The 13,888-nt window shown below is 36.3% G+C and overlaps 1 protein-coding gene across 1 annotated transcript in view; it reads right to left on the bottom strand.

The window, feature by feature from the left end:
* Positions 1 to 13,888, bottom strand: part of XKR4 (XK related 4) — a 214,643-nt gene that overhangs the window by 4,897 nt on the left and 195,858 nt on the right. The window lies entirely within an intron of this gene.

Genomic DNA, 13,888 nt, shown 5'->3' with positions numbered 1-13,888 from the left:
CCCGATGCTGGATACACACAAACAAGAGCAGCTATTAAACCATGCTCTGAACCTCTTCCCTAGCAATTACATATCTAAAAAAAATTAATTAATTCACAACTTTGACCAAGTCAGAAATAGGTATCTCAGTCAGCTGTGCAACTTAAGGTGACCTACTGTGGTTATTGTTTTCAAGAAAGAATATGAATTTTCTGCTTTTGATAAGCCCTTAAAGAAACCTAATATAAAGCAACCAAGTATTTCAAATTAAAATACCAGCATAATCTACATATAAACTAAATCAATAACAATGTGAGCATAAATCTACATGCTAAAATTAAATTCATGTTACTCCTGTTACATTAAAATTTAAACTGACTGCCTTACTCTTCTTGAGGGGAAAAAACACAAGCCCATTTTTGTATTTTTCACCATTTTAAAACAGAATTTTAGTATGTAGAAAATGTCAGAAATTATTTTCTTCCATCTGGAAATTAAATTTATTTTTAAAATGCTGGAATGCTTTTATTGAAATAAAATTGTGAGTAAAGATGCCTCTAAAATATGGGGCTATATATTTTAATTTATATAGTCATTCTATCTCCAATATATCACAGAACTGCCTATTTACAGGGCCCTAAACTATAATATTTTAGTAAAACCTGACAGATATTTAAAGCCTTCAATATGAAATTATTTATCATAAGGTTTAAAACATTAGTTTTGTGAAAATTCAAAAAACTGTAAAGCAATCATTTTAAAAATAGACGTTTCTATACTTATTTTAAATGTGGATTATTCTTTTCTCCTCAAAGGAATCTGATTCTTGTCAGTAAGTAAATTTAGGAAAAAAATGTCGCTTTGAAACAAATCTGACTTTTAAACTAATCTGTTGCTTCTATACACTACCAGAAAAACACCTTACATTCCCATTTCAAAAATGGTACAGTTCAGCATAATTATTCAAATGATAAATACTTACATAGCATTCTGGTAGAAATGAATGATAATTTTTCTTTACTAGAAGATTAATTTTTATTTACTTATGACTTGTATCCAGCTGCTTTGGATGGAAATGGGAACTGCAATTGAAATGCAAAATCCTTACCTTTCAAGTGTATTTATTATTTAAATAAAATTGCAATAAATGTTGTATACAGAGGAAAAATGTATCAAGCATTTTATATTTAAAACTGGTTTACTACCAAAGCTAATTTTACATACAGCTAATGAATGAATTCATAAGTCTTAGGATCCCAGACTGAGAATTTATTCATAGACCATTTAAAGATAATGATGCTTCAGCTTATTCTATTTCTAAGCAGTTCCTTAACTTTGAAATAGTTATTGAAGTAAATCAACCTGACATGAAGAAAACATTTCTTTTGTCTGCTGTTAAAAGCTGTTTAATCATTTCAACAACCTTTGGTTCTGAATGCATAGCCAGTATTTTTCTTCCCTATTAAACATCTTTCTTCAGAACATAACAATCAAGAATATATTGCTTAAGTAGTATAAATTTTAAGAAATTGTATTAATAGAATATGGTAAATTTAAGCCTAAATACATGTTGCTATTTACATGTGCTATTTACTGTGAAAAAGGCTATTATAAAAGAGGAATAAAAATAAGTTATGGAGACAAAATCTATTTAAACAATTTACTTGACTTAACACACTGAGATTTTGCTCAGTAAGTAGTATAGGGAGATTCATTGCTTTCAGGAGGGATTTTGTTTGCCAGTGTTTCTCCCTCTCTGGCAGGGTGCTAATAATGTTGTGAGCTCCCATGAATCCATTAATTGAAAACCCCCTTGTTTAAAAAATAAAAATAATAACAAACCATCAGAAGAAATATAGAGAAAACTTAGGATTCCAGGGAGGATTTTTAATAAAAATTCATTATTTTTCTTTCCATGCAGATGCTTGCATGAAAAAAAACCACCAAAGTTACTTCTGGAATCTTCCTTCATGGAGAAAATAAGCTATTAGCAATGTAGACAGGAAAGAGACATGGTATAAATTGGTGTTTTCATTTCTGACATGTATATTTTCTTTTTCACACTGGGCTGCCTTTCTGTATCCATTATCTCTGCTGACAACCCTGGGAGCTGAAAACCTAAGTTCTTGTTTTCCTGTAGGAATGTTTTAAGTATTGCGAAAACACAGTTCATTTCCCTCATGAAATGAAAAGTTGGGAAAGGTAGATGAGTAGGATAAAGAATCTTTCAATACAAACAAGCCACTCTGAATAAGAACTCAAGAATAGCATTATCAGCACAGGAAAAAAAATAATGTGAGCAAGAAATCCATATATTTTCTTTGCAAATCTAACTTTAATGACCTCACACACTCCCCCAGAGGTTTGCAGAGATATCATCAGTTTTGCATTAGGAAGTATAAAATCATTCAATAATGCACACAGAATATAATGTTAAATTCATAGGAATTTCCACTGTTCTAATGCTAATTAATTCATAGTCATTGTCTGGGACATAAAGAAGCAAGTACAATAGCTATGTAATTCTGTTATTTAAATAGTGATTAATAGGGAATCATTCTCTGTTTTTACAGGACAAACTCAGGGATAATGGCATCCAGGAGGGAAAAGGAGACAAGGGAATGTACAAAAGGGAAGAATTGCCAGTTAATATATTATGTATCTGCTCTTGGCTATTGGCAATGGTATTAAGGGATATAGAATTAAGATAAAGTTAAATGCTTCATGGGCTTCATCCATTTTTCTTTATTGATGAGACCAAGCACTAAAGAATTATTGAAAGTAAGTTAATAAGGAGAAGAATGATGCAAAAGTGATGCAAATGGCAGTTTCCTAATAAATGTCACTATATAAATAATTCACTGGGAATGGTTAGAAATAAAGTGAATTATTGTAGCACTGAATGAATAATTCATTAATTAGAACATATTGATGCATTTGCTGAGTATATGTTCATCTCAACCTCTTTATCTCTCCTTCAAAGAGGAACTAAAATAAATTTCTATTACTATCAAACAAAAATTTTAGCAATGCAGGTGCAGTCAGGAACACTTATTTGCCACTCAGAAACAAAGAGAGATTGGACAAGATTTGTGGAACCATGGTTCATGAAGAACAAGAACCAGCTTTCCCACTTGCTCATCGGCAGTCTCTACACACTTTTTGGATTCTGCAGCAGCTTTCTGGTGTATTCGACTCTCTTGTATTACGAGAGTCTATATTTAAGGTCTTGATCTTGGAAATTAAGACTAAAAAGCCACTCCCAGTAAACATGTACACAAGGAACTATAAGCCTATCTACTACAGACTGTTAGAAGAACAGGAAAGCAGGAATTCTCTAAAATGGCCTTAGGAAGCAGGAATGAATGTTCCTGTTTCTTTCTCTTCTAAAGCTGAACCTTTAAACATTTTCTGCAGTATATGATTTGATCTCTAAATTCCTGTTTCTGAAGAGGAAAGAAATGCAGGCTTTGCACAGGAAGAACATCACAATTTGCATCAGCAAAAGGATGCTTTTGTATGGTTCTAGAGAGGACACCTGAAATACTTTAAATAGCAAAGAGTGGGAGTGTACATACCCACTTTCAGCCTTTGCAGCATAGCCCATCCACAATAGTCACGACAGCAAGAAAATAGTGAATTGTAACAGGACAACATTCCCCCAGGAACTAATTATAATCTGTTTTGAGTGAAAAATACAATTTAACCTCTTTTATTCTGTGAATGGTTTACATTACTTAATTATATTATTTGTGTAAAGGAATGACATATTTTAAATTACAGATGAGTTTCAGGTGTTCTTAACATAATGAAAGTCTATCAGACTTTTTGTCTGATACACAAAGAACAGAACTGCTTTGATTGAATCATAATTTTAAGTTCTTTCTCTGAAATTATTAATTTCTCCATATATGATATGTGCTTGCATTTTATAGATTGTGGCATTTCTCTATGGATACTTTAAATAAAATACATAATACACTTCAATGAACTACAGCTCATTAAAGACAAGATAAAAAACTCACACACGACTTTCACAAGTGAAAGCAAATGCATATGAGGGAAAAGACAATGTATACAGAGATGAATACATTCACAAATGTAATAGTGTTTCAAGGAAGCAAGCAAGCTTGAATAACTAGATGAGAATCAATGGAATTCTCCTCAATGGCATTTGTGAGAAACCTGATTTGGTCTCGAAAGATTAAAGGTATATCTAGGTCTAAAGATGACTTTTTTTCTAATCATATCAGTACATAAACCCTGTATAGCAAAAGGACAGAATACCTCGAGTCATCTGGGAACCCTACAAAAGAATGAACTGATCTAAGAAAATGTTCTTTGACATTCAACCTGATTTCAGAAATCAAACCACTCCAAGGCATCTGTCTGCTTCATCCTTCCTTTAAAGCTTGTACTCATCTCCCCATTTCCCAGAGTAAATTCATCTAAAAGCAGGAATTCCAAATGCAGGATACCTAGGTGTGACATTGCCTGGGATGTGAGATTTTAAAACATTATTTTAAGAAAGTGTATTTTTTAATTTTCTTTCTCAGCTGGAGAAGTGACATGACATGCATCCAAGCTTCCAGGTGCTTCACTGAACCAAGGCCAAGCATCTCTCATATTTATATCTCAGTCCTTTAGGAAACAGCATATCATGACTACATCCCCTCAGCTTCAGAACCTGTCTTGCTATATTTACACACCTTTTGCCACACTGCTCTGCAAGTATAGGCACAAGCTAAAGATTCACGTGGAGGCAGCCTTGCAGGCAGCTTGACAATAGTCTGTGCGTTTGTGCACTAATTCTTCTGTTCCCAAACACAGTGTGTGACAGCAATGTATGTCGTGGTGTACATACATGTGTTTCCACATGTGGTTTAGTACATGGGAAGCTTGGAAGGCTTTAAGGGCAGCTTTTGGTCATATCAAGGGCTGTGTGTCCAGGGCATCAGTAGATATTTCATGCTCATGGATTTCACTCCAATACTGTGAGGTGAAACCTAAAGATGAATCTTACTTTTGTTTCATGTGTTCCTATTTTCTAAAGAGACAATATAAAGTCTTGCCCTCACCTGGGTTATTTCCCCATAAACTTGTTGCCAAAATAATCCTATTACTTTCCCACATCAGCAAGTTTGTCATACATTAGATATCCTAAATCAAGATCAAAGGCTTTCTGTTCAACTGAAATAAGCTTCCTGAGGTGAGAGAAGGACTTTTTTATTTTTCTTGACTCCCATTATATCTGATTGTGTCTAAATTGAAATGGCACCCTACTGAACTGTTCCACTCCTGTGGTTTTACACTCAGACTGTTTGCTACCCACAAACATGGGAGTGTCAGTGTCTGAGGACGAGTCTCCAGTAGTTCACATTTCCAGTTTTTGCCATAGGCTTCACTCATAGCTGGGGATTTTCAAGGCAACATAGATGGTTTCATCAGCTTGCCAACACTCAGCTTAACTTTCTCCCACTGAGAGGGAGAGGTGGATTAATGAAGCAGAATGGGTATCAGGAACTCTTCCTTGTTGAAATGTAAGTCAGAATTACACCTGATATTACTTCTCCTACGTGTTGCACAATACTCATAGAACATGCTAGCATATATATAGGTATAATGTCTCCTATGATTCCCCTCAGCTGCTTTCAATAGACACTTCTGGTGTTATAACTTTCAGCTGCTTCTTTAATTTGCCTCTCCACAACTTGTCATTGCCCTGAAAAAATCAAGAAATACTCCATGTATTGTATTACTTTCAACCTGATCTATTTCACCCACTCCTAATTCTTTTACAAGCAGTGGTTTGGACTCTGTGTAGAGGACCAAGGTTAACTGGCAAAAGTTTGGTTTATTGTATATATCTTTAGCATTTTTTAGTGTTTGTACAGGACATCTACCTAATGATTTATCTCTTGCTGCACTCAGTGTCTTATCCACCTTAGAAAATCTAACTGTTAGACAGTGTTGAGAAGCTTCTGCTGAGCAGCAATCCTGGTCATAGCTTTAAATGCATGAATGATGGCCATAATTTTTTTCAAGATGAAATCAAACACAGTTTCCCTTTGCCTTGCATGTAAATTGGACCTAATTGTTTTACCCAGTTTTTGTTGTTAATGTTTCAGGACTTGTATTAGAAACTATGAATACAATTAACACAGATAAAGAGAGGCAACTTGGTATGCAGGGACTGAAAGCTGACACTCTCCTGTCTTTCAAAAGACCACTGTAAGTAATTGAGATCTCTCTTCACAGACACCAAAAGCTCCACTATCTTCTCCTCTGTAGAAGTAATTGGCTCTTTCAGATACTTGAATGGAAGTCTCACTGCCAGAATACCCCAGCTAAGGACAGTTACTAGCTCACATGCTGGGTGATCTCTTCCCTTTCAATTACATTTTTCTAAGATTTGTTGGTTTCTTGCTCTGCTAAAGATGTGTAATACTTAAAACTTTAAGTTTAGGAGTCCTCATTAGCCACCAGTCAAGTCCAGTCCTTCACTGGCAGTGACAAGCACCAGGTACTCATATGTGCTGTGCAGTCTGTGTGCTGCCAGGCTTGGCAAGACAGCATGAGATCACTTTGCCTGTTAGGAATCTAAACTTAGATTCTGTACTTTCACAGCTAGACTCCTTGTCTGTTAGGTAATTTGGTGTCTTTTATCCCAGTGAAGTATGTGCAGCACAAACATACCCACTGACTCCAGGCTCATTTCCATGATTTCTACATTTCAGGGCTTTCAATGGCTTGAGCTTGCTGCAAGTAGCTTACAGAAACCAAGGGATTACTTGGAGCATCCAGAAACCCCAAGGAGAACAAGCCCCCTGCCATTAGCTCTTAAGAAATACCATGACAACCTAATGCTAGGTTAAATATAGGGCACCATCTACGGGAGGCAGCTCCACCTGCACAGCTCTGTCCAGTGCGCTGCGGGCACAGACACCTCCCACAGCACCAGTGCCACCAGCAGCAGCTCCCTGCCACCCACCAGGAGAAAAAGATGGAGTTTATGGGACATGTGAAAAATCCCGTTAGAGCTTAACTCTTGAGGAAATGTCTTTCTGTTGGTCCACATTGCTGTGATTTCATCGGTACTCTTCTGTTGAGCTTGTGTACAAATTCTATCCTTGTGCATTTCACTGATTTGGAGGAACCAGCCACACAGATTTTCATTCCATTGCACCTAACAGGATCAACTGCAACTTTTTTTATTGGAAATGTTTTGGAAAAATATTAGTGATCCCCCCCCCGAAAAAAGATGTACACAGTAAATACCATTTAGATTATTTAAGTCTTCTATTAAAGAATACACAGTCTTATGTCTATCTATATCTATATATATCCCTATATCTATATCTACCTATATCTAATCTATATCTATATCTATCTAATCTATATCTATATCTATATCTAAATCTATATCTATATCTATATATCTGTATCTAATCTATATCATCTATATCTGTATCTATATAGCTCTATCTGTATATCTATATCAATCTATATATCTATATCTATCTATACCTATCTATATCTATCTATATAGTACTTAGTCTATGAGAGTGCAGAAGCATGAACAGGGAGAAAATTACTATCAGCATTTGTTTCTTTTTCAAAATCATTGTGTCACCTGCCCCAAGGTTTGTATGCCATCCTTCTCAGCACACAGGGCAGGTGCCTGCCAGATGTTGGTGGCTGGCTTGGCAATGCTGCTGGTGTGGACTGAACCCAAACATCAAAAAAGGACAAGAAAGTAAAACTTTGGACTAAAAACTCTCAGAGCAACAGTACAAAATTAGAAGTGAAATGGTACAAAATTTGGAAATAAATCTGTTGAAGTGTAAGCATGGTAATGCTACAAACAGCATTGGTTTCCTAACCAATTGTCCATGAAAATATTTTCTAATTGTTTTCTAACTGTGTCTAATAGTGTGTCAGGTGCCCAAGTGTTGGCAGAGGGACACATGGAGTGGCCTCTATGAGGAGAGGTCAGAGCTTGTCCCATGTGGGACACAGGTATTTCCAGCCAGCTCCAAAGTGAGCCACCACAGGACACAGCTGAGCCCATCAGCCAATATGTTGGTGCCTCTGGAAAAGGTATTTAAGAACGGATATTTAAAAATATCTAATAGGCGGTGGGGGGCGGGGGGTGGGGTGGTGGAAATAACGATGAGAGAGCAGTTGTGCAAGCACTAGGGTGAGAGAAGAAGGAAGAGGGTGAGATTCTCCAGTCAACTCTGGGAGAGAATCATGATAGGGCAGGTAATTTCCCACTGCCTATGAAGGACTGTGATAGAGAATATTTACAGCTGCAGCCCCCGGATATTTCTTGAAGGAGAGTATGGCCTTTGGAAAGTCCACACTGGAGCAGTTTCATCTTGAAGGAACTATACCTTATAGGAGGGATGCCATGCTGAAGCAGAGGAAAAGTGTAAGGAGAAAGAAGCAGGAGAGAGGAAATGGTGTGGACTGACTGTGTCCTGTGCCACATGGAAGGGGAAAGCAGAAGGGTCAGGGATGAAAGAATGAAGTTTATTCTGGTAAAAAGGAAATACAGGGGGGAAATCTTGCCTTAATTTGTCCCTGATTCTCACTATCCACATGTTTTCACTGACAATGAATTATATTAAAAGTTGAATATGTTTTGCCTGTGGTGGTAACTCTACCCCAACCCACAAGGTTTTTTATCCTCTTTCCTCACCCTGTCCTGTTGAGGAAGCAGAGTAAATGAACAAATAGGTGGATGTCTGACTGCAGTCCAAGATCAACCCATCACATGAATCATCTCCAATCACACCGATATATTTTGCATGCACAAACTGTACATATGGTCATGGCTTTAGGGGCCAGGTTGTACCTGCTCCTTCCAGGACCACACAAGAAAATTATTTTTTATTTTTCCTTACATAGGGATACATGAAACATTCCTCAAAATTCTTTAAACCCTCTTTCCTCTGAAGGGTGTCTTGCCACCTGCCAGTGACCTGCAACATACTGGCTGCCTCAAAAATGGATGTCTGAGAATATCAAAGCTGTCACATTATTTCCTGAGATTTAATGAGAGATTGTGGGAGCAGAATGCACTGAATACCTGGGAGAATTGGAAGGTTACTACAAATACAGTTTTGCAATGCCTGTAGAGAAAAGTACAAATTTTGGAAAAGGAAGTACTTACAATTTTTTTTTGTTTTAGTTTAACATAGTCACAACAAATTCTTAATTTTTTTAGTGAAATATGTAAAAAATTTGATACCAGTAATGTTCTTCATAGATGTAGAGATATATTGAAAGTGAGATAGCACAGTAGCAATTAGTGTAAAATACAAGCCACAGAGCACTGCATCATGAACACTGAGTGAATCCTATAATTGTGCTCAAAGAAGTGAATAAGAATTCAAAAGTTTCAAACAAAGGACAAAACATCCTTCCAAGGGATATTTGCCTTCACTTTAAGTATGCACTTTTTTTTCAGCCTGAATGTATCTACCTTTGGTTTTTAGCCATTGATTTGGCTGAAGTTGTGTAGGGTTCAAATGACTTAGGCATAATATTTAATGGACCTTCAGAGTTTTAAAAATTAAAAGTTTCCAGGGCATAAATTTTTTACACAGAAGCCCTCAGTACTAAATAGCTGAAGACAATTTTCCTAAGCCTGAAACAAGCTGGTGAAAGATACATATTTTTACTATTAACCAAGATTTTTTACGTGTTTTCCACAAGCATCCCACAAAGCAAAACAGCTTGAAATTATCATACTGGCTGCAATATGGTGGAACATATCAGAAATAGTATCTGGCAAATTCAAACTATCTCTTCTGAGTATTTTTTCAAGACATAGTGAGTATCCTAAACTACAAATAGCACTATCACACTGGGTCTAGAATTGTCTGCTGAGGATTTGGAAAAGCAAGGGCTAAATCAATATTTCAAATACACCAGAGATTTTTTAAAATTTTTTTTTAAGATACTGCACTAGCTGTGGCCAGCATCCAACACAGAGAAGACTAGAAGCCAAGATGCATTTTGGCATGAAAAATATCCCAAATATCTTACAATAAGTTTTATTACAAATCAATAACAAGGGACCAGGTTTCCACGCAAAGATAGCATGGGGCCCTTAAATCTCCTTAAATCATGATTTTAGGATTGGCTTTCAGTGGTTCATAGGCTCATATTGGCTTTCTGAAAGGGGATAAATTTCAGCCCTCATTAAGGAACTTATATTTCTCCCACTTGCACATCAAAATTGGTCTGAAGTCAGTACCTTATTTGACACAATTTTTCTAAGAAATATTTTGTATACGTATTATTTTTTTGTGTTTGTCTTTTCTCTAAGCTCACAAGAGATATCAAGGATAATGCCTGATATGGTTCTCTGGGACAAAACACAATTAGTGTCACTCTGAAAAAGAAATCAATTTAGTATTTGTTCAATCCCACTTAGCAAAGGAAAAACTGGAGCTGTTAGCTCATGTTAGTTAGTACATGAAGAAGTTTCCTTTGGATCAAACTCTTTGCTATGTTTCTTTCACTTTGAAAAAGTTAAAGTGTATTTTCACAATAATTAATTAAATAGATTTATTTTTCTGTTAGTGGAAAAGCAATCACTAACCTCTTCTCCTCCATCTCAAAAGCAAATCCGTATTTTAACCTACTGTGAAGATAATGTAAATTGAAGCAAAGTCTAACAAACTGCTTTGAAGAATATTCACTACATTCTGGAGACTAATTCTGCCTCCAACTCATGCCATGCTTGGATTATTTTAGGTCTCATACTTACATCTTTGTCTTCGATATTAGTTGAAAAGTTATTAATTATCATTAAGGAATCTCTACAACCTATGTCTGATATATATACATGATATATGCAGGTAAATATTACACACATTCTGTATGTATGGCATATTTAGAGTTATTTACTACATGCAGACAGAAAAACTGGCACAATTTGAATACATATACCAAGCAAAATAATGACTCAAAATTTTCTCCGAAAAGCTTTTCCAATATTTATCTCTGGTTTGTGCCAAAAACTTCCACCTTGTAAGTTTAAATTAATCTAATTTCCATTTCTGCTGTTTGTCTAGAACATTGAAAAAGTTCCTCTGGCTTGTGTCATTAAGCTTTTTTTTGTTTTTAAATGGGAAAGAACCCAGAGAGAGTGATTGAATTACTTCTTCAACCTTTCCCAAATATTCTAGGCTAAGGAGTTCCTAAAAGACTTATATCCCAATGGTTTATTGATGGCCTCTGGGACCATTGTTTTCCTGTCCTTTGAGTTTCCTTGAGTAGCTCCTTCCTCCAGGAAATGTGACTCACAGAACAGGGCACAGTGGTTTTATGGGTGGTGTTCAAAGTGGTTTGATCGTTTTAATGTGTCTACTGTATATTTTTTTTCCTTTTCATCCATGGATCAATATAAGTTCAAAGTCTCAACTTGACACTGAGATCTCACAAAAAAGCTGTTCTCTCTCCTGCTATGCCATCATCTGAACTATTGTTTTCTAAGACAGAGAATTTCCCATCCTATGGGTGTAGTCTCTGTTTCTGATTGTAAAATACCCTTTCCTATATTCAACCACAATTACCTGGTTGTGACACTTTTGACCAATCAATCAGATCAGCCTTTGATGGCAGCTGTCCTAAGCACTGTCAACTACCCTCACACCTCTGTGCAAAGCCTGGAAATGCCAGTCACTGGAAATCAATCTGGCAAATGATGCATGCCATCATCCATAAGGCTATCAAACAAGATGAGAGCAAGGACATACATTTAGTAGGTGCTCCTGAGCTCTCCCTCACTTATTCTTTCCTAATTTTCATATCCATCTAGATGACAGATTTTAGTACGCTTTCTATGAGCTCTACTCCTTCCTGCTTCAAGATCTCATGTGATTTTAAGTTACATGAACTTTAAAAAATTTATACATTATTCATTATAGTTGCTGTCATCATTCTAATTTCTGAGCTTGTCAGTGAATGACAACAGGTCTGGGTAAAAAGATCTGATACCCAATAAAAGAAGGTTTGCATAATTCTACTATCTCACTTCTAATTCTTTGTTACCTGAGTACACAGTTGACATTTCTATTATTTTCGGATGAATTAAAGCCAGGATAACCTATACTAATGTTTATTTCTGTGCACACTTTCTTTCAAAATTTTTAGATTTGTTTCTTTATGCACCTGCACATCAGTCTGCTCCATGGCAATTGTTAAAGAATGACCAACTGATTTCAACAGAATTTGACACAGAAACAGATGTCTCAAAGATACTAAGTTCTGTGAGGTTTAGGGAAGATGGCAGCTAGAGAAGGGCCCAAAGAAATGTTCCCACTTAAAGTACAGCAGACTTCAGGCATTTCATTTTTATGCCTGAATTTCAGGCATTTTTATGCCTTCAGGCATTTTTATTGCAACAGCTAGGGACCAATTAGTAAGTGAATAAATATGTCCCTTGCAGCTGGCAGATTCACAAAGACGTAACTTTGAGCTATTCCCAGCAGATATTGCCTCTTAGCCATCCAAACCCAAAGTCATGAGAGAGAGCTCCAAATAAAGAAGGGAGTGAACAGCACAGTGTAACAACCCAGGGGATCTGGGAAAAAAATGGATATATTTTTGGGGCAGTAGTTAAGGCAGGAAATGAGGCTTCATTATCTTGGCTGCTTGAAGAACATTTATTAATAGGCACTCTCCTTTTCTTGAACTCATCTACTTCTCCAATATTTAGTAAAAATGTGATGTTTCAGTGTCTACACACATACAAACAGAGTCCTCCAGGCTGGAACATGATATAGTTCAGGCTGGACATAGAACACAAAGGCTGCAAATGGAGCTCAAAGACTTTGATCATGGTTAAAAGTTCACTGAACATCTGCCTCAAAGTGCAGATAAATGAGTATTAGTTTTACACCAGTGTGACTGTAAATCAGATTCTCTGCAACCACAAAGGGAGAAGTGACAGTCAGCTGCATACCTAATATTTGTTTGATTTATTGTTTTTTTGATACAATGTGACAGCAGATTAGCAAGGCACTTTTATGACACTGATGATCAAGAAGTTATCAATTCACATCACCAGGACATTTTAACAAAGAGAATGACAACAATAAAGCATTCAATCGATAACAGTTACCTAAGGAAACAACTTGATATAAAAATCCAGAATTTTCTCAACATCAGCAGAAGTAGCAATAACTGATAAAAGCCCAGAAGCAGTAGTTCTAAACCTACTGTGAATATGCTAGACTACTAATAGGATACCTTTAGCCTGGTCCACTTTATTACTTTTGATTTGGAGAGGAAACAGGATAGTGTGTGTTTCCTCAGCTGGGGGAAGGTGAATTAGATGCTATTTCCCTTCAGCTTTGGTAGTTTGGATGTGCAACTGTGAATGACTCTTCATCCAGTCTGCATAAAAATATCTCTGCTACTACTGCACTTAGATAACTTGTCCCTCTCAGTCAATTATAAACATAACCATTCTTTAGAAAACAAAGCCCATGGAAAGCTCTCTGAGCCATGCCATAAACACACTGCCAAACAAAGAATCAAAACCAACACCATGGCAAACTAATATCTCATTTTGAAATTGGAAAGGTAATCTGAAAATATACTTCAAAGAGCTCAGATTCCCAGTTAGAGAAAAAAAGTGCCATGATCTACTTGAATAAATGATCTTCTACAGAGAGATGAAGTAAATAGGTTTGGCAATTTTTTTTAAAGTAATCATGCTTTTTACTAGAGCACATGCAAAATACCTTTCCCCAAACACTCTAGCACTGGTGGGAAAATACAGTAATTTCACTACTATAAGGCGCATCCTTTTGACTAAAATTTTCTCTCGAACCCGGAAGTGCGCCTTATAGTCCGGTGCGCCTTATCTGATGTACAAAGCGGTGAA

Source organism: Catharus ustulatus, chromosome 1, assembly GCF_009819885.2.
Source record: "Catharus ustulatus isolate bCatUst1 chromosome 1, bCatUst1.pri.v2, whole genome shotgun sequence".
Taxonomy (NCBI): domain Eukaryota; kingdom Metazoa; phylum Chordata; class Aves; order Passeriformes; family Turdidae; genus Catharus; species Catharus ustulatus.
The sequence above is the reverse complement of the archived record's forward strand: the minus strand, read 5'-3'. Positions and strand labels throughout refer to the sequence as shown.